The 21,220-nt window shown below is 37.1% G+C and overlaps 2 long non-coding RNA genes across 2 annotated transcripts; one reads left to right on the plus strand and one right to left on the minus strand.

The window, feature by feature from the left end:
- Window positions 1-427: 427 nt before the first annotated feature.
- Window positions 428-14,988, plus strand: LOC135419676 (uncharacterized). Its single transcript, XR_010433093.1, has 4 exons — window positions 428-2,407; window positions 7,058-7,114; window positions 12,998-13,185; window positions 14,065-14,988. It is a non-coding gene; the product is annotated as an uncharacterized LOC135419676 (long non-coding RNA).
- LOC135419677 (uncharacterized) lies at window positions 4,924-12,366 on the minus strand. The gene is made up of 3 exons (XR_010433094.1): window positions 11,057-12,366; window positions 10,348-10,411; window positions 4,924-7,913 (listed from the first exon to the last, which is right to left on the minus strand). It is a non-coding gene; the product is annotated as an uncharacterized LOC135419677 (long non-coding RNA).
- Window positions 14,989-21,220: the final 6,232 nt, after the last annotated feature.

Here is a 21,220-nt window from a genome sequence, read left to right on the forward strand (position 1 = left end):
TATAAGTAGATGTCTCAGAGAATTATCAGGGACATTGATGAATCACACAGGCATTTAGAACATGCTCCATGGGAGCTAAAAAGTGAAAAAGCAATTTCATTCTGTAGTAGGTTTTCAAAATACCTGGAGGCAGACATTTCCCTGGGTCAGGACCCAGCCTTGCTAACTTCTCTTCTTCAAACTCCTTCTCTATTTAGTTCTTTCTTCTGGTGCTCTTGTATGTGATATAATAATAACACATTTAGGTAAAGAAAGTTGCCACTGACAGCAACAGCACCAAGACTCAGCTATGGGAGAATTGTGTAGTATTTTTATTTGGTCATTACAAGTAGAATTAATGAAAGGCTGAAAGGACAGTATTTTAAAGAAATAACAAATGCTTTTTAAAGGTGGATAAATCTAGTAAATAATCACAGCCACCAAAAAAAAAAGAAAAAGAATAATAAAAAGGAAAATGTCAGTTTACATTCTGCAAAACTACTTTTTTAAGAAAACAAAGACAGCTGGGTTTTGGCAGTCAGCATTAAATGCAACTGTTGTGTTGCTGTGCATCATCTCAGGACAGAAAAGTATTATATAATGCTTGTAGTTAATGTATTCTACTTATGTCAGTCAGTAAGTGATAGCATGTCCTATCTAATTAAATCCAGATTTCATGTGCATCTCTTTGTTTGCTTACTGTGCAAATAATGGAAGCTAACATTAAAGTATTAAAATCAGATAAAATTGCATTTCATATTAATACAGTGTGTGGAAATGTATAATTTAAAATATATCTTATGAAATGTAATCTCTTTTACATATTGCATACAGCTCTGATATTGATCAAGATATTCCCGGGAGTGTATGATGAGAGGAGAAATGGAGTATGTTATCCTTCCTCTAGGGATAAGCTAGCTTATTGCTGATCTCTCACACTGCTTCTTTGAATTAAACTGGTTCTTGTTTGGTTTGTTTTCTTGTTGTTGTTTAAGGAAGGTTAGTTTCAAAAAGGACTATCAGAATTAACTTCTCTCTAGTCAGATATTTTGCAGAGCAGTAGGTGGGCAATCTGTGGCCTCTTCAGCTCTGTCCATTTTCTGGTCCCACTGGGATCAATTCCTAAGACAGACTTTGCTTTATTTTCCCACTTTCAGACAAACAAAGGCCCAGGGGAGCCAGCACTGTCTCGCTGACAAAGGCACAGAGTGGCTGGACTCGGTTTGAGGGCTGCCCTCGGCAAGGGGAGGGCGCTGTGATGTGCTGCAGAACAGACAAGTTACTGCCTCTGAGTAGGGAGCACCTGCACACCTTGGATGGACAGGTCATGTTGTAGCTGCACTTTACCTTTGCTTGCAGTTTGAAAATTCAGCCAGTTTAGAGACAGAAGAGGCTTTAAATTACCTTCCTGAACACTGTGTCTTTCAGATGGGTTCACACGTCATTCACATTGGTGTAAATCCTCTGAAGCCAATGGCAATTGTGCTGGGCACAAATGCAGTATGAATGAGGTCCTGTATCACATGTAGGGTCTTCTCTTTTTTGGAATCTACCATGCCAACATTACCTATTTGTGACTAAGAATTTGCTTTTTAAATTATGATTTTTTTTTACAGAAATATTCAAACATAATCGTCCTGTGCTACCTACACACACGTTTGTAATCGAAAGTCTTTAAAATCCTTCAGTCTTGTTCCTGTAAATATCTATATAGGTATACTTGAGGCAGGCACTATTAAAATTAAGAAGTACTTTCAAATTTAAGAGACACTATAGGATTAGAGCCTTACATTTTAATATCCAACATCAATGCTTCAAAGAAATTTATTCAAACTTGTACATCAGCAATATGTAAAGTGGCAGGTGTCCTCCTACATAGCTATCTGGTGTCTGGGGACCAAAAGCAAAAATTAGTGATATAGGAATCTGAAAACTGAAATTAAAAATGCATTCACAAAAAGATGACATGAACATTGCCTATGTCACTGGAACAATAACTATTATAGTTTTTCAGTTTTTTTGCTTTTTCATTAAACCGGCAGTTAAAAATGTTCAAAGAACAACATTATCTGAAAAAAAAAAAACCCTTAACTTTTTTCATTCAGTGTTATGTTTTCCTTTAGAGAAGCAAAATTGTTTGCCAAATGTGAGATGATTTCTTTGTTTAAATCCTGACTGGCAGGAAAAAAAAAATCTGCTCTCTGCTAAAATTATCTAATTTTGTAGCTGTCTCAAGGATGTGTCTCCTTTTATCAGATGATGCCCTTTCTTCCTGGTTAGTGGAATACTCACTGCACTCCACAAACAGTCACTTTGCATTATGTAGATTATTTTCCAAGAGAAGTGAAGAAGCAGGCTTTTGACAATGATGGAAACAACGAAGCATGAAGAAATCAGAGAAGATCAAAGGTGCTCATTAGTTTAGACGGTAAGAAATAGAGCCGTTAACAATAACACAGTATCTTTCCTGTTACTCTTTCATACTCTATGAAATTCCATAATTGTTGCATCAGAAAATGTCTCATTTACTTTTCATGAATCAAATATTTAAAAGAAATCCTTATGCTTCATATCACATGTAGTAGAGGGACACCCTCATTTATTGTGTTCCTTTGATGTATTTTTTCATTACTTGAAAGGCTAATTCAAATTGCAGAGGTTTTATGAATATTTTATAGATTCTGTGTTCTAAATGATCGGAAATATCATTCTGTGATATGCACTGGGCTTACAATTCTGCTGTGCTCAAACTAAGCCTGGCAGAGGAATAGACTGTGGAAGCAAAAAACCAGTTGAATCATCTTCCATATTCCTGTACTTCTAGACAGAGCATTCTTAGAACAGCTACAGGTGCCTCCCATACGTATACAGTACAGCGTATCTATGGTGCAAAGTAATTTATTTTTCGTGTCTCTTCTCTGGTAAGACATGCCTTTTCTCAGGGAGAACGTAATTCAGGCAACTTCATTTTATAACCATTGACTTAGTTCAACTTAAAACTAATTTTACTTATTTTCTTACTTATTTTCTTACTTATTTTCTTGCATTGAATTATAAATGTCTGCAAATCTCCTAGTATGTGATTCAGCAGTTTTAATATTACTATTTCCTGCTCTATTTGAGGTTGAAGGATAACAATAATACAACTTGTTTAATTAAATTTTTATTGCTTTTTATGTCTGCTTATGATAACCAGACTTGCTGTATAGATACTGAATTATTTTTATTTAGTAGCACATCAACAGCTACTAAATTTTATTCACTATTGACTTTCTCCCTGTATATCCTGCAAAACAAAAAGGGAGCAATGTGTTTAAAAAATTGTAAGGGAATATTCTGGGCCAAGCAGTAGATACATCAGTGAAGGACAGATAAAAAGTACATTAAAAAATCTCCCAACTCAGGCTAAGGGCAGAGACATTCATCTGGTTCTGTGACCCAGATCAGACATGATCAGACCTAGGCAGATGGATCAGACAGATGCAGAACAAGCCCAACAATAAAAACTTCAAATAAATCTTCCAGTCTATGTCCCAAGCTCTCCAGTACACTCAGAGCATCGTTACTCTCTAAGTTTTAAAAAGGAAAGCACAAGAAGCAAAGCCATTTGCCTATCTTTTCACTGAATCCTGCATTATACTTTCTTTTATACAAAGCAGGCTAAATCTGTACAATCTTACAACCCACAGGCATTTTCTGTCTATAAGCAGAGATCAATTTATAAAGTACCAAGGAAAAAAAGGCAGCCCAGAGCAGGATGCAAAAACAACTGTAAGCTGCCTGCCCTCTCTCAGGTGCTCTCTTTTTGGGCAAGAGCACTTCCACACTGGAGGTAGGGAGTGAAAAAATAGTGATGAAATGAAGTCATCTCTTCAGAGAACAGTAATGTCATCCCTAAAACTTTTCTGAAGTGTTCTACTTCACTGATTTTAGGGCACTCAAAATTTATTTACAGCACATCAGAATTTAAATAAAAGACTCAATCCGTGCCAACTTTTAAATGCTTTCTTGTTCTTCAAGATATTGGCTATCTGATACCAAATCCACATCCCTTTATTTGTTTTAAGAAGACCTTACAGACCTAGAAGTCATTTTCCCACTCTATCAGAATTCTACAAAGGACATGAGAAAGGTCAGAAGAAAAGCTCTGGTTTCTCTGACTTTGACCATAGAGCTCTCCAAAAAGCATATTGAATATCATTGCACCCAAACAGAGAAACATCATACCATCACCTTTTTAATCTATGATGGATGGCATTATATGGCAATAACAGAACAATACAATAGCAACCTTGTCTTCTTCCAGGTTTCATGTAAATCAAATCCCCCAAATGAAGCCCAATTTATAAAGGAAAACAAAAAGAGCTGAACTTTAAATGCTACTATTATTTAAGTGTGCCTGTTAGAGTCCTACAAGGTGTTCCTTTTTATCTGAAAGCACATGCAAGTTCAAAATCCAAATTCAGATAACCATATACTTTTCTCAGGGTGGTCTGGTTGCTTTGGTGAGTCTCAGGTTCCTGGTTACCCAGATCAGGAGTCAGACCAGAGAAGTAATGGTGAAGTTTGCATGGCCCTGGCTTCATCTCCCCGGAAACCAGAGTGCAGGACCAGAAGGAAAGATTTTAATAGTTTACACCCAGGTCTCACCTGTGTACATAAGGCTTTACAAAACAGTATTTCTCATAGGCAGACATCCTTCCAGCTAACATAGTGCAAAAATCCTGCTGTACAGCAGAATAATATTCTGAAGATGTGCTTAAATTTGGGAAGTAGTCGGAATAACAAATTACAAAAATATTATCTATCTATAAATATACCTCTGTAGATTTTCTTTAAAGAAAGTTGTAAGAACTGAGCCATGCTTATTTTGTAACTAGGCTACAGAAGCCTTCCTTAGATGTCTCTAAACTACATGGAAAGCACAACATGAAGGTATGTCCTAAGCAATTACAATCCTTTACAGAAGAAACTGTGAGTTAAATTAATTGATACATTCTAAGTGTATTTGGTGCTTTGTGATTTTCAAATGGATAGAAGCACAACTACACGTTGTTTAATAACAGCTTAGCAGGAAGGAGGTATCTGTATGTGAGATGAAGTGTACCTGTGAGAGGAGGAACTTTCCTATGAGTCTGCAAGATAAGATGGAGATAAACTGTGGGTTAGAGGAAGTCTAATACCACAGTAAGTGATATCATAAAAATAAATAATTTTTTAAGTCATAAAAATAGAAAAGTCATAAAATGAGAAAAAGAATGAACTGCATTTCTGAGTAGTTTAGAAGAGAAAAAAAAAATATTAATCCAACCCCTTAGAGCAAGGCAGTTAGAAATGGTTTATACACAAGACTGACAATGACAATAAAAATTAAAACCAAATTATGGCCTTTATCATTCTCCCCACTTAGAGACATGAAAGATATTTGTGCCTATTTTGCATTTACCAACACTCAATTTTCTGAAAGGTGTAAATATTGATAACTAAAACAACAATGTTAAATCATAAAAAACCACTGTTAAATGAAGAATATTCATCAGGCTCACACCTCAGAAAACAAACTCCATACAGATGGCTGCAGCCCAGTCATGCTGCTGCTGGTGTGGAATTTCTCAATGTGGTGGAAATGGACAGGTTGGAGATTTTGCAGTTTTCCTAAAGGCATTTTAGACTTCACAGGCACCTCTCCAGAGACCCTATTGACTGAGATCTTTGTTCCCCTCACCAAGAAAATCAAATGCAATCCATTCACAAATTGAACTCTTTACATGGCAGGTTCAGTAATGAACAGAAAACCAACTGTTTGGTTGTCTTAAGCTAGTAAACAACAAACTCCCAAATCTCTGTGTAAGTACTCAAAGGTTGAAGTGCTTGTGTCTAGGTGTAAAACACACAAAGTCTTCAACTTGTACAGAGCACTTGCTTAGTCCCATGTAGTACTTTTTAATTTCTTTGATCATGAACAGTAATGCCTCTCAGATTGGCATTATCACAGTGCTAGAGGCAAAAAGCTCTGCAGTTGCTTTCTTTTTAGATAACAAATGAAGTGGTACCATTCACATTTTATAGAGAAGAATGTTAGCTACAGAGAACTGAACTGTCCTGCCTAAGGTCACAGAGAAATGAATTAGTCTGAGCTGGTTATCACGTATTTTAGTCACATAAAAGAATTTGCATCTCAGGTATGAACTATTTATCTTTAAATATGTCATGAAATAAAGAATGAAGACTCAGCAACACTGTCATAATTCAACAGAAAGACACCTTGGTGCGGTGAATCATCACAAAGTGAAGTTCTGTAACAACAGGATGTTTTAACAAGAGCAAGATTAGAGGCTAAATATTAGAATTAGAGAAAGCACATAATAAATAGAAGATTACTGAAAACTTATCTAGTTTCAAAAAGCAGTAGATATGGTGCAAATCATATCACAGGTTTCAGATCCTTACGACTGCCTTGGTATCAGGCTTAGAAACAACAGTTCCGATTTTGGCTGCCTGTTGCAACCTTGTGAAACTCACCCCTTTTACATTTTGATGTGAAAACCAGTCTGACTTATTTCAATTTTTTTGAGGCTTTTAAATTCCCAGACTCAAATAAAAACTCAGGACACATAGAACAGCAACACAACTAAAACAGCAAACTTCTACTGAATATACAAACTTGAGTATTTAGTCATAAAGGTTTCTTCTTCTGCAGAAACCATAATCTGCACTGTTACAGTAAACATGCTTGCTCACTGAAGCTGAGCTGTAGGACCTACCTAGCACCATTATTTATTGCTACTTTATTGGGGTTTTTTTGTCATTGTCAAATTTTCTGCCAGCGATTTTGTATCACTTTTCAGATACTTGCTATACTTGTGACTCAAGAGATTTAATTACTCTGAGTAGTGTATTTCTGTGAAAGGCTTCTTGTAAATGATGCTAATGGAGATTTCTTATTGCAGATAAGAATTTGTAATCTAATATTTGATAATGCCTAACCTACTTACATTGAAATATATTAACTTTGTATAGATTTGTTTTAAATATATTGTTTTCCATGTCATTAATTTCAAATATTTTTAAATTTCAGATGGTTTGGTCATTCAGAATGCATGTTTGCTTTGAACATCATTATTCTAACTAATGGGTAAGTTTGCAATTTTATGGTCAGATGCACAGAAATAACAGACATTTTTATTCTCCCATAAAATTTAATATGAATGGCAATAAACAGCTCAACTAGAAAACTTATTGTTAATTTTAATTTGATTTATGTCTTTTTTAATACTATGTTTTTAGTGTCCTCTTTAATTTTTACAGTTTATGGTGAGTTTTGGTACTAGAGGTTAATTCCTGTGATAAGAAAAACTAGCACATGCAATAGAATGTATAAACAAAGATTAATTTTATTGCAGAAATACTTAATCTTCTAAACTTTATGATGAAAAAAATCTAGTTATAAACTGTAATGAAATACAGCTTATTTCCTAGACTTGCAGAAATTCTTAGAATGAGGAGAAATGGGAACCCCACTGGGAATGAGTACTTGGTGATGCACAGGATTACCTACACTTTTCCGAGCACTTCCAAACTCTGAGTTCACACAGACACTGCTGCCCATGGGAGAGTGGAAATGGCAATTATATACATTTGCTTTACACCCCTTCCTTCTGTCCCATCTCAACAATGGCCTATTTACATGAAGCAACCAGAGAAGATAATATATTCTTCATAATATTCTTCTGAGTAAAAAATACATAAACCAGTTTACTCTGATTGGAGATATGTGTCTACATCGGACAGACAAACTGACAGACATACAAGTACCTAGGTCAGATCTCCATATTTGCTGGTGGGATGTCCTTCCAGTGCTTCTCTGACTATTCCTTTCACCTGCTGCCTCTGGAGCCTCATCCAGTGCTTCTTGGACTGAAATTTCTACATAACTAAGGAGGAAGAAAGGTAATTACAGGAGGAACAATGAAAGAGAAAAAATACACTACAAATGCCATTTAATTAAATATTATTTTCACGATACTTTCATGATAAGAACCTTTTGATGCCAGTGGCACTCATTTTATCAGGATACAGAAGGAGATCAGTTAGCAACACCAATGTTGCAAAACAACACATGAGAACTTTGCTAAAGGCAGAACTAAATACTACTCCATAGAGCTGCAGTCAACACAAAGGTGAGGATAAGAGCTGTAATCCTTTCAGATTATATCCATAAAAATAAAGAAAGCTCTTCAAAGGGTTTAATATCAAATTATGTTGTCTGGTGCAGGTAATTACATGCTAGTTTACATCTATCAAACACCTAACTACTCATTTTGATTTAGTCTAAGAATTCTGGTTTGAGTCAAGAAGTTCTGGTCCTACAGTCTGTGCTTTTATCTTCCATCTCTTTCAGTGTATAAATGCATGCCACACTTCTGTAAATTTGCCTCATAACTCTAAATACCACTGGGGGGGTTTTGTGGTGTTTATTTGTTTATTTGATTTTGGTCTGGTTTTGTTTTGCTTTTTTTTCCAGGCCGTCTTCTCTAGGAAGAAAATTAGTTTGTTAAACCAGTTAATTTAGAAATGGGCTGGGAAGCTACTGAATTGACAGTAATAATGTATTGTTGCATTTGCTCATTTGAATAACAAACTATTTTGATTTCTTGGTAATGAATAAATGGTCAGAGAGTGTTTTAAGTCAATGTCACAGAGCTTGCTGTAGAAGTTGACTGAAAACCTCAGTCTGTTATCTTTGTGAGCTCAGACTACAAGTGATTTTTACTAGTAATTTGATAGGTCAAATAAAGTTCAAAGGCAGAATGATTTTTATGCACCATATTATCCAACAGTATGTTATTTTTGAGCAGATTTGAAGCTAAAGGTATGTAAGTGTAAGCCTAAAGAAAGTAGTCACTTTTGGATTGTACTGATCACAATAAATAAAAAAAAAAAGTTTCTCAAGATACCAGAAAATAATATCTAGAAGTATTCAGAAAAGACTTGAACTTATTCATTGAAGCATTTTTAGAGTCAGAGAGCTCAGCCATGGTGAGTTGTATTTAGCCTAAGGCTGAACAAGTATTAAGAAGACTCAAGGTGGCTTTATACTGGTTGTGTCTTTTATGAATTCAAGGCTTTAGAAAAGGGCAATTTGGCTTCCTTACAAGTGTTGTGTAAAAGCAGGTTTAGAGCTGTTTAAATCACATCTGTGGGATTTGAGAAGCTGTACAAGCCAGAGACCAGCAGTGACACTTGACTGCTTCCTACATATCACGTTGGGATTTCTAAGAGACTCTTACAGGTCATTGGCTTCCAAACACTGAATAAAGATGACAGCAAGAGGGAGAGGTGAAGGCAGTTTTTCTACCCATCAGTTTTATCAAAGTCTAATCTTATTATATAAAAGTACATCTGCTTTAAGTAACAACTTGATATAGCATTATTTATGATGCTATAATATATGAATTGGAAAGTAACACATTCATGATTTCTCTCTGTTGCTTTTTATTAATATAAAAGTAAATAAACTAACCTCAAAGAGTCATAGAATGGAACTTCTGTGTGAGTGACTTACATTGGTTCATCAGAAAAATGCTCTACAATAATAAAAGCAAGGTACTGTCAAAAATGTCTACCAGATTCTTCAAAGAAATGACTTTGAAGGTTGTCACCTAACTTCTTCAGAACAATATCCAAAAAAATTTCTCTCTAACCAGGATGTAATGCAAGGTATCATTCACAAGAATGCCATAGAAAGGATCACACTCTTTTACCACCTGGGCAGCTTACCAAGCATCCTGGTATGCATACCAAACCGAGCAAGCTCTTTTCTTTTTTATTGAGTGTTTCTGTTAGTTTTATCAAGCAAATGAGCAAAAAGCCTTATAAATCCTTTTTTTATAATTCTCTAGCTGTGCAGATTCTATACAAGAAAAATCTTGCATTCTTTAATATTTAAAAACTTCTTATAATGCCTTTGTTATAACAGACACAAAGATCACTGTACAGCAAAGGAATTTAGAGTATTCTCTTTTTGCCAGTGGTACATTGCCTGGGGGAGGACCAGGAGGAGGTAATCTGTGTTCAGTCACTCCTTTAGCCTAAAAATAATTGAAATTGAAATTAGAAATACTTCTTCAGCCTCTACAACACTGTGAAGGGGTAGAAAAAGTAAGACATGGTTTTCCAAATCCTCAACTATTTAGAAGAGCAGGAGTCACAAGTAAACTAGCACATAATTTAAAAATGTATCCCTATAAAAAAGGGAAAGCAAAATCAAATTGAGCATAACAGGGATGAAAGAAGCAGCTTACTGGAACCAATAAGTAGCCCATGTAGGATAAATGTACAATATTAATATTTAACATTTTACAATACCATATCTGAATTTCACTTTATTTTTCCATTAATTCAATTCCTGTACTCCCTTTTTGTACAGCCTCTGAAATGGAATACAAACCCAAAATAAATAGTTGAGTGACTATTGAATTATTTCTAACCAAATAAATTCTTATTCAAGCTCAGGTTTCTAACTAATTTATTTCCTCTCTCCCATTTACTGTAAGTTAGGAGAAAATTGGCTGCTTGAGCTCCAATTACAGACCTCTGCTTAAGAAAGATCTATATAATTTATATGCTTGCTAAGACAACACCATAGTGCCTTAGTCTCTGAAATGTCTCTCAGTTCAATTAATATTTTCCAGATGAATGGTATTATCACCAGTGAAGAGGGATTCCCAGTGCTGGTTTGAAACGGCACTTGGACACTCAAACTGAGAAAGGTACCAATGCTCAGTAAGGCCCATGGAATCACAACATTTGCTATAAATGTTAAGATTAATCTTGGATCAGAAGAGTCCCTTATCCTGACAAAACAGTTTCCTGCAAATGAACCTCAAATTTCAGTCTGAGATGACTCCAAGCCCCTGTTCCCTAGTGACCTTTTATGGAATTTAACAGGATGCAATACGAAGAGTATTTTTCCCCAAGAATCTGCATAAATTTCCTTCTGCTTGTTTTCACCCTATTATCCTTAAGACTACTTCAGATCATCCTAAACATTTCCATGTTATCACCAGCAACATACCTATTGATTATAACACCCTCAGTGAAACTTCCCATCGGTGTTCACTCCTTTCCAGCACTTCCAATGCAATCAAGGTGGACAATGCATGTGCTTGAACCACCACAGCAATAAGCCAGACACAATAAGGTAAAAATGTTTCAAGAACTAGAAAGATTAAAAAACCCAACCAACCAAAAAAAAAAAAAACCCAAACCAAACAATCAACAGACAAAAAAAGTCCACAAAAAAAATCCCTGAAACCACTTACAGAAGTCCATTATATTTGTGCCTGGAAAAAAAATAAATTACTGGACCAGACGTATTCTTCCAAGCTTTTATGGAGACAATAAACCAAGAACTGAATAGTATGTTCTGATCATCTGTTTTAGGCAGACTCAAAGTACTTGCCTGGCAAAATTGTTGTTTTTTATAACAGTTTGTTCTTTTTGTTTTGATTAATGACCATGTTAGTTTCTAGGTAGCAACAGTTCCTACAGCTACGTTGGAGAAACCACATTTTTTGGAACTGTTGTTACCTGCTGGTGAGAAAATGACTGTCCTGCCAATGCATTTTACAGAAAGCAATTAAATCTTGTTCTAAAATAGAAAGTGTCTAGTGCTGCTTTTAAATATGTAAGAATTTTCAAGCATCCTGTTCTTGTTTTTCTAATTCAATTGCATTAAACCCATGCAAATTTTCAGACAAGATAAATTGCTTTTGTTTGAAATTAATTTACTATATAAACACGTATTCTTTCCAAATATCTTTGGAAACACTCATACTTCCTCACAACTCCTTTTGGTAGCTCAGACAGTTTTAACAGCTTGACTTTTTTTTCAGGATCAGTGCAGTAGAAGTACGTTGTGAGCTCGTCTGTTGTGTTTAATCTTTTTCATTTACGGAGTTTGGTCACAGAACAAGGACACATGAAAACAGAGCTTCATTTCACAGGCACATGAACCAAAATGGCAGTTTTCAGATAAGGAAATTGAACAGACTTTGACTGTTGCAGGAGCTTGAATACTGTCGTGCTTTTTTCTGTCTAAATCAAAAGCAGAAAACTGGCAGAGCTAATTTTGATGGAGAAGATGAGTTGCTGTGAAATGTGATGGACAAACACAACCCACAACCCAGTGCTTCCATTTCTTCAGCTCTCATGTAGCTTAGTAAGAATCAGAACAACATCTGCAACCAAGTACCAGCTGCTGATGCAACTTGTGTTTCAAAGCAATTGAATTAGGACAGAGGAACATTAGGAAAATGCTGACGTTTCCATACCTTTTTAAACAAATGTCTTCAAATTTTTAGCATGTCTTTAAAAAACAGGAAGGACTAGGAAAACAGGACAGCTAATTTTTAAGTCACTGTGCTTTGAATGCAAAAACTGGGAACCAAGTCTTTAACATATGATTTAAGATCTACAGCAGGAAAGAAGGTACTCTGATTTCCCACTGCCAAATGTTAGAGCTGCATGTGCAAAAATCTCTTAAAAAACTGCATGGACTGAAAAATGCCAAAGTGGTAGCCAGATTCTGAGAGGGCATCTGCCAGAGTTTTGTGTTGAGTTGTATCAATTGGACATATGGATTTAGTTATATTATGTGAGAAGAGTTTGGTACAGAAATTGTACTTCTGTAAAAAGCCAAGCAATATAACTCAGGGGAGCCAGGAGAAAAAAAAAAAAAGTCTTTCAAACTATAAGGCAGAAAGTGAAAGAAAAGATCAGAGAGTTGTGGGATCTTCTGTCCTATAATAAAAGAAAAGTAAATTTCTCAGAGTATTCATGAATAAACCTAGAGCTTAGTGACATATTCCAGAAATAAATCACAACAATATGTGTACAGAAAAGGTTAACAGCCAGTCTGCTACTACAAACTTATTTAGTTTTGTTTCTAAATCCTATTATTGTGGTTTTAATTGTTGGTTTTGTTGTTTCTGGTTTTGTCTTTTTTCTTTTTCAGAAGAAACTTCTTACTGTATTGGCCCAGAGACAAATCTATTAGCACAAAGGATATTCCAGAAGTAAGTAAAGCCAACAGTAAACACCAGAGGCTTTTCCAGTGAATGGGTGGAGAGAACACAGCCTTCCCACCAGAGATCCAGCCAACACTTCAAAAGCTTCCACTCCCAGTTCCGTATCAGCCACATGGTAGGTGGGGGCTGGTTTTTACTCTTAACATCTTGCTTGCTGAGCCTTCAGTTTGACTTTTCTGTTTTGGGCCAACATCTTCCTCAATTTCCCAGCTTCTGGCTGCTGTTGCACATCTGTGGATGTGTCCTTATGCTCGCTCTTTCCCAAAATTTATGGCTCTGGAAGGAGATGAGAGATCCCCTCTGTTACTTTTCTCTTATGCAGATCTTACTAAGAGAGAGATTAGTTGTGGTATTAGTTGATTATTGTTCAGAATGGTGCAGGCCAGAAACACCTTTCCTGGAGACTTAAAACTTGCTTAGGACTTTCTACACCTACTATTATTCTAATTCTTTGCAAACGATTTGCTTGTTTTCAATCCACGTGATCTACAGATGCTACCAGATGATGTAATCTCTATAACCAATGACTTTCCGACATGCTTGGTCTGATTAGAATGAAAAAATCTTTGCTGATGCTTTACTTATTTCAATTAACACTCATCCAAATTCTTCTTGCAGTTAGATCTTCACTGTATTTCCATATCAATGGAGCTGAAAAACATACAGGGCAATGTAAACACAGCCTGAACATTCCTGACAAGATCTTTTCATACTAGTTGCTAAATTACCCCTATGATCCTCTAGTCACACCACCTGTGTCAGGATCTGCACTTTCTCGTTAATTCATGCTTGCCTTTTTTCCTGAAATCACTGCCAAAGAACAAATTAAAAACGGTAAAAATATCAGGATACTAAAAATGGCACTGTAAGACAAATCCGACAAAAACTGGAGGTTTTAAGCTCTCAGTGTGATTCCTTCAGCCTAACCAAGGTTTGAAACCAACCTTGTATTTATTATGAAGTCTTAGTGTTTGTATATTCTTTCTTCATGCAGCTGTGGGCTCAGGACTTCTAAAAAAAGACTAAGACGTGGAGAAAGACAATCAAGCAAACAGGACTGGCAGTGCCCAGCATAAGGTTGAGAAGCTGTGATGCAGCACAGGAAAACTACAGAGCAACTTTGAGTGATGACTTTAACCAACTCTTTGACCTTAACTCAGTCTTTTTAATTATTGTGATTTTCTTTCTGTTTATTGTGGGTTTTTTCAGAATGTATCTGCACTTTACAAATGCTCCGTTTGCTTCAGTAGAAAGAGACAAAACAAACAAGCGAAAAACCAAGCCAAAAGTACAACCCCAAAGCTTGAAACTACGTATTAGATGGAGGAACGGCCAAATTCCTCTTGCTCAGACTTCTCTCTTATTCCCAGCCCTGTATTCAGAAGGGAAAAAGCAAAAAAAAGTTGGCCTTGTTTCTATGGTGCTTCATCCAACCCTACCAACCCAACCAAAGCCTGGTAGTGTCTACACATATACCCAGGCAATGTACCAGCCCCTACAGCTGGTCGGGTCTGCCAATAAGCCCATATTCCTAGGGAGCTGCTGGAAGTGCTGTGCAAACCAGGTCCGGACACTCAGTCTGCCTTCCCCCAGGAAAGGGTATAGTTCCTGTTGAAGTGAAAGACAAACTATTTTCACAACCAGCTTCATAATATGTCCGTATTATCTATAAAAAAGTTGGAAGATTTATAATACTTTCTTTAGTAGTAAAGTACAAAGGGGAATGAAAAGCCACTTTTTGTTTCTTTGGTCTCTTTATGATCTGAAACCAGCATCTGCCAAACAGGTTATCATTCACATGTACAAATTAGCTATACTGCAAGATTGAAAAATTAATTAAACCATTGTTTATTCAATTACATGCTGTGTCCCTTCTCTACCTAGATAAACAAACTGAATAAACTTCTGAAAGCTCTTAGCCTGAAGAGTCTGAATCCTATTATCATCTGTTAAACATTTAGAAGGCTACTTTCCATGAAGGGATATTTCCAAGGACCTGTGGTACTTCTGAAACAGCACATTTAAAATATTTTGGCATTTTAAACAAATTTGCCTTGAAATTTTCAAGACCCAAAATAGGCCTACAAATTAAGTAATTTCCATTTAATTTTTTCCAACAATTTTTATAAAAACCAAGGGGAGTCATCCAATAAATAAGAGATACTGTGCTTGGCAATGTAATATTTTCTTACCTGAAATCATAGACAATATGGAACAGTGTGAAAGTCCTCTCTACCTCACCCAGAGCACTGTAACTAGGTGTAATTTCAGAGCAGACTTCAGAAACTGCACTCATTAATCAATGGTGAAAGTAAGAGCAAGGCTCAGGGCCAGGACCAACAGCATTTACAATCAGAATAAGTTATGAGAGGTAAAGCAGATGTACTTGAGCACAGAAACCACCTGGCAAGTGTCATTTTACAGTCCAGCATGTGCAGAAATGCCTTCAGAAATGATGAAGTTTACAGCACCACTGGAATCATAGACTTTACTACACGAGAAACTGGCAGCAATAGGAGCTGCAGGACAGAACTTCCACTGGCCAACCACACCTTTTTGAAGGGGGGGGAAAGAAGCTCATGTATTCAGAGGTTGAAACCAGAATATGATATGCGTGTGTCGTAGAGACATCCACTGGTTCAGCAGCTTCAATCATCAGCACTGAAGCTAGTGTTTTAAATTTATATTTGGCTTTTGGACAGAGGTTTTATGAAGAAGGTTAGCCAAAAAGACATAGTGAGAAAAAATGTATACCACATAAATTTCCATCTTCAAGTGGCACCAAGCATACAGCCTATGAAAGGGTTCTCAGCTTCAAACAACAAAACAAGATAAAAAAATATTGTCAATATTGAGTAAAAAACAAAGTTAAAAGAACAACAAAAACAAACAGACTACCTACTCTTTCTGAGGAAGTAGAGTCAGTATGTGAAGTTTTATACCATTGCACTCTTCTGTTATTTCTTTATCTGTAAATAAACTCTTAATTTACACAATGTTCTAAAAAGAACAGCAGTTTTCCCACTGACTGGATAAAGGCTTCAGAATCAGAAATCTGAATCCTATGTGAGCCCGTTCCCAGTTTTTCTTCATTATTTATTATTTATGTGATTTTTCCATGAGGAGGAACATAGCATGGCTCTGTCCCAGAAACAGTCTGGAGGCTGACATGGGCAGGTTCAAGACGGTTGTTGATGCAAAATAACATTTTTCCAGTGTAGTGCACCTCTTGATTTTACACAGGATGCAATAACCTTTGCTCAGCAGTGAGTATGGCAAAGCATCACACAGATGCTAATGCAGTCTGAAAATTTGTGTGGCACAAATAAGAGTTGACTTTTGCAGCAACAATGATAATACAAAGGCATGTCAGTCCCCTGAGTCCAGGTGAATCATAGATTTTTTCTTCTGTGTCTTGCAACAAAAGGACAGATCCTACTCATAGCAGAGCTCAACTAGTTTAGCAGGGATTATTTAAACCAGCAATTTTGGGCTTAGCCTGTGCCACAGGAGCTGAGTGTCTGGGTGAGCAGGGAGGTCCCCAGAGCCATCACCGTTCCCTGGTCCTGTTGGTGGCAGTATCAGGTTCTTGCCTTGCACCATCAGGCCCAGGGCCCAAGTTCTATTCAGCACAGTACATTTGCCATCAACAGTTATTCTCAATTTTTGGAAGTATGCAGGTCTCTAGCAAAGTCACAGCTGTCTTTGACCAGTTTCACACACGTGTATGATGCTGCTCTGCTTTCCAATACGTGAGTCAAAGGCTTCCTGTCAATGTGGGAGAGATGATGGATTTGACAGAGGAGTGTCAGGAGGGAAAGAATCATAGTTTAAGCTCAGATGCACAGAGATATTTATTCTGATACTTGAAACTGAACACTGTTTAGATTACAGCTCAGATTTCACAGCATCAATGTCCTTTAGTCCTTGAACAGAGCAGGCAGAAATCTGACTTGAGTGATTAACTCATGTTATTAAAGTTTAAAGAAAATAAGTACAACCCAAATGAAAACCTCTCGCTGCGACTGAAACCAAGAATTCAAACGTGCCACTGCTCTGAAAACTGAGCAGCCAGAGCTTTGCCTCTCTGACCCCTGGGGGCAGCAGCAATGATCTGCACTTGCACTTGAAGGCACTGTAAATCATCTGCCTGGGGGAATATTGTACCAAGTTCAATAGATCAGATTAGTCCTTACTGTCTTCAAAGCAGATTTACTAGGGGACTAATGGGGTTTTGGGCCTTCCATCTCACTCAGTGACACTTCCCCATGCAGTGTTATGCATATTTCTGAATAAATGACATACCATTCAGAGAAGTAACTCTTGTGCACCAGATCTGGACTTGGTTTTCTTTTGTCACTGCAGGTGTACTGCAGAGTTCAACCAATAGCACATGTAACAGTTATCCCTACTCTGCTAGTGGCTGCCCATGAACCTCAGTCTTATCAGGAGCTGGGGTGCACCTCTCCTGAGAAACCAAATCTCTTCAGACATGCCCTCTAACTTTCCCATTCAGTACAGAAGGAAACAAAATGCAAAATAGGCATGAATTTCTACCTAAGCAGGCTTGCAGCCTCAAGTCTGTAAAGACTGAAATTTCTGTAGATGACATTAAGAAAGGCACAGACACATATGCTACTGAGTCAACTTTAAAACAAGACCTGTTTTGGAAGGGGGCAAATGCAGCAAGAACAATTTTGCAGGCCACCTGCCTAAAAACAGAGAACCAGTGTTTCCCTGCTCTCTGCTCTACCACACAATCCCCCTGACAACCTCAGCACTCTAGGGAGATGCACTAAAACTGCTTAAGAGAGTGGAGTTTTTTTCCATTATTTTAGATTGAAGGTTGCCATTCTCCTCCTCTTCTTTCCATGCTTCATTATGTTTTGAAGAACCCTGCTTTCCATGCAATGCTGTGGAACAATGTCGATCCAGTGATGGTGATTTTTTTCCAAAGGGGTAACCTTTGGGACTCTTTCTGGGTCTTTAATAACCTTTACCACTACCAGAGCAGCATAAAGAAGGCTTTATGATACAGGCTACTGACCTATTTTTGATATTTATTTCTACAGAATGACCTTTTCTTTTGCTTGAAGTTTTACTCTGCTGATTCCAACTATTCTCAAAATATTGTGCTAGAGCCAAAAAGAAAAATGGAAGATGATGATAATAATAAATGAAGATATGGCGTCCAAATTTTAATAAAGCAAAAAGAGTTAATTTTTTAGTCCTTTCTCTATCAAAAGAAGAAATTCTCTCCTCTTTTATTCCAACTCTGACTGCTCTAAAAGACCAGGGACAAGAAAGACAGTTGGCAATGGATAAAGCTATCTACCTATTCTTTTCAATCTACTGCTGTGGGCATTCATTTAAATGTCAGGCTTGTTTCCTGCAATAGGTACAAAATTGCATTTGTTGAATTTATCAGTAGATCTCACAACATGTTTTTTTCTGTTTAAAGAAACAGCAGTACTCTCCAAATGTGCATGCTCAGTTTTCTGAAGTTGAAAATATCACTTATCTTCTTGAATAATTTTACCTGACTCTATCTGAGGTCCATCCAGTCCTCCTCTTTTTAACTCCACTATGATCTTCGGGAGCTTACAGGAACTTTTCAACTCTTTTAAATATTCCCTTGTGATTGAACTTTCATATAATGTTATTTTCTTGAGTTTGCTTTTTTATTTTCACAAAGGATTAGGAAATAATTTTGGCTGCACAAAGCCCCTACATGAAAATCACTGAAAGGACAACCAAAGTTGATGGCAATAACATTTACTGCTGTGGTTTGTATGGCACAAGGAAGCCATACTTGGGAATTAATTTTTCTCAATTAGATTGCAGCACATCCAGAGGCTACACCTATCTAACAGAATAACCTGCACAAATAGTGATTAAACATCAAAATACTTACCAAAATAATGTATTTAAGCAACTTGCCCATTTTTTGTAGAACAACATGAGAGAAGGGCAAAATAATTCACTGCTTTCTTATCTCTGTTTCCTTAAACATTTCTTGGGGTAATCTTTACCCTTTGCAACGGGCTGTTTCAAGATGTGTACTTCAGAGAAGCCCTCGACATTGGAGCAGGCCTTTTGGTGATGAAAGCTAATGTCAGCCAGGGCTTCCAGCATCAGTCCCTTTTCAGTACCTGATTACCCACTGAGCACTTTCTGTACCACAGCAGGTACCAAGCACTTTCTGTACCACAGCACCATCTCTCCTGCAGCACCAGTGACTCAAAATGTCTCCAGTCATTCCGATATTTCTTTTGAGAGACTCTCTCCAGGTCTGGTTGCAGCACAGGAACATAAAGCTACAAAAAACATCCTTCTACTTAATTTAAGCTGCCAACACTGACTTAAGTCAAAGGGGAGGTTGTCTTAAAAAGTTAAATTTGCAGTCTGTCCATGAACTATGGCTACATTACACTGTCTTTCTTGTTCAATTCAACTGTACCAGTCTGATGTAAAACAGGGAAGAAGGAGGCAGTGATCCATCAGAGCAGTTAAGCACTTCTTCAGTTTGCAGTCCCTGCACTCTTCAACTAGAGTTAATGTTACACCTCCCCATATTTGAATTTATGGGTATGAGGTTGTCAGTTGGTCCTTACCTTGAATTTAAAGAGTTTTGACATCTCCTTCAACATTCATGTAAATTGACAGGAGAATTTTAATGTACAGTCATAAAATCCAGCCTGCCCTACATGGTATTTTGAATATGAAGATAAAGCAAAGAGTATACAGGGACCTTGATCTGGACAGAATGTCTATATCCCCTCCTAAGGAAATACATGAAATGAGAGTCCAATATTTTTTCTCCTCCCTGTATCCATTCTAACTAGTTTTACACTGCTGTTGTTTTGCAGCCTAATAAATCACAGTTCACTATGTGGGCTGATGTAATGTCACTCTAATGCTCTGAGACAAGTGCAGGTGTGTTAGTTATGGAGATGAGAGTGTATAGGCAAGCACTCATTAACCTTAACTAATGAATCCTCTAACAAAGTCACAGACAATTGAAAGGAGCAAAAGTTACTGAAGCCTTGAGGCTTATTGCACTAATGTCATGGGGTTTCAGGGAAGGGGTTTTTATATTTGTTTTGTTCTGATTGAGTGAAACTATTCACTGCCTTCCTTAATTTATAAGAGGCAACAGTCCCTGAGTAAGTTTCTAAATTGAGCTGTGGTTTATGGGAGACCCTACTTTTATGTGAAACAAGCCAGATTTGCCTGGGAGTGATCTGAGATGCAGTCTTACTGTGCTGTAGCAGTAATGAAACAATGTGATCCTGCAGAGATATACAGGTGTACTTTTCCGAATATACAAGCGACTTCATAGCACCACTGAAAGCCCCCAAAAGCTAAATGAAGTATGTCTTTGTACTGTGAGAAACAATCAGTCCCTTGAAGACCTCAGGGAAAGAACAGATGAGCTTTGGTTTCTGCAGAGGCTGGGAAACACAACAGGGAGTGAAAGGACCGTGGAAAGCATAAGCCACTCTTGTCTAATGAAGATTGTTTCCCCTTTATTTCATACTTTGCCTATAGTTAGAGACCACTTCTCAGTGCATGTTTAAGTATCATTTTTTTTCTTTAGATACAGTGACCCTCCCTACATTCCCACTCAAGAAATGGCCTCTACAAGGGGAGGATTGTGGCTATTTAATATTCACGTTCTATGATTACACGCTTTTTTAAAATTCCTTTTTTTATTCCTTTCAGAGATTAATTATCTTTGTTCTAATACTTTCAGAAATCAATGGGTCAGCAAGGAAGAGAGGAGGCAGCATCTTTTCACAAAAGATGCTAAATAAACTCAGGGTAAGAAGCTTTAAGAAGCTTCTGGGACACGAGAGCAAATCTGGAAGCTAGAATCCATATGATTTCTTGCAGCTCAGAAAGTTGTGAAGAGTCAAAAATTAATCCTGGGAGAAGCAGGCAGCTTGCAAAGACTGCCATAGCCTTAATTTACAAACCCATTGTATTTCCATTTCCCTACTTTGCTGTTTTGAATTTCCCTTATTTCCACAGTTCACAGAGTTAGTCTATGAAGGTCTCCTTCAAAGCTCTGCTTGAATATATCCAGGGCTATAAAGACTTGGAGCAGCATGGAAGGTTACAAAGCATTTCCAGGGAGCTCTGTCCTG

The sequence above is a fragment of the Pseudopipra pipra genome, chromosome 10 (assembly GCF_036250125.1).
Source record: "Pseudopipra pipra isolate bDixPip1 chromosome 10, bDixPip1.hap1, whole genome shotgun sequence".
NCBI lineage: Eukaryota > Metazoa > Chordata > Aves > Passeriformes > Pipridae > Pseudopipra > Pseudopipra pipra.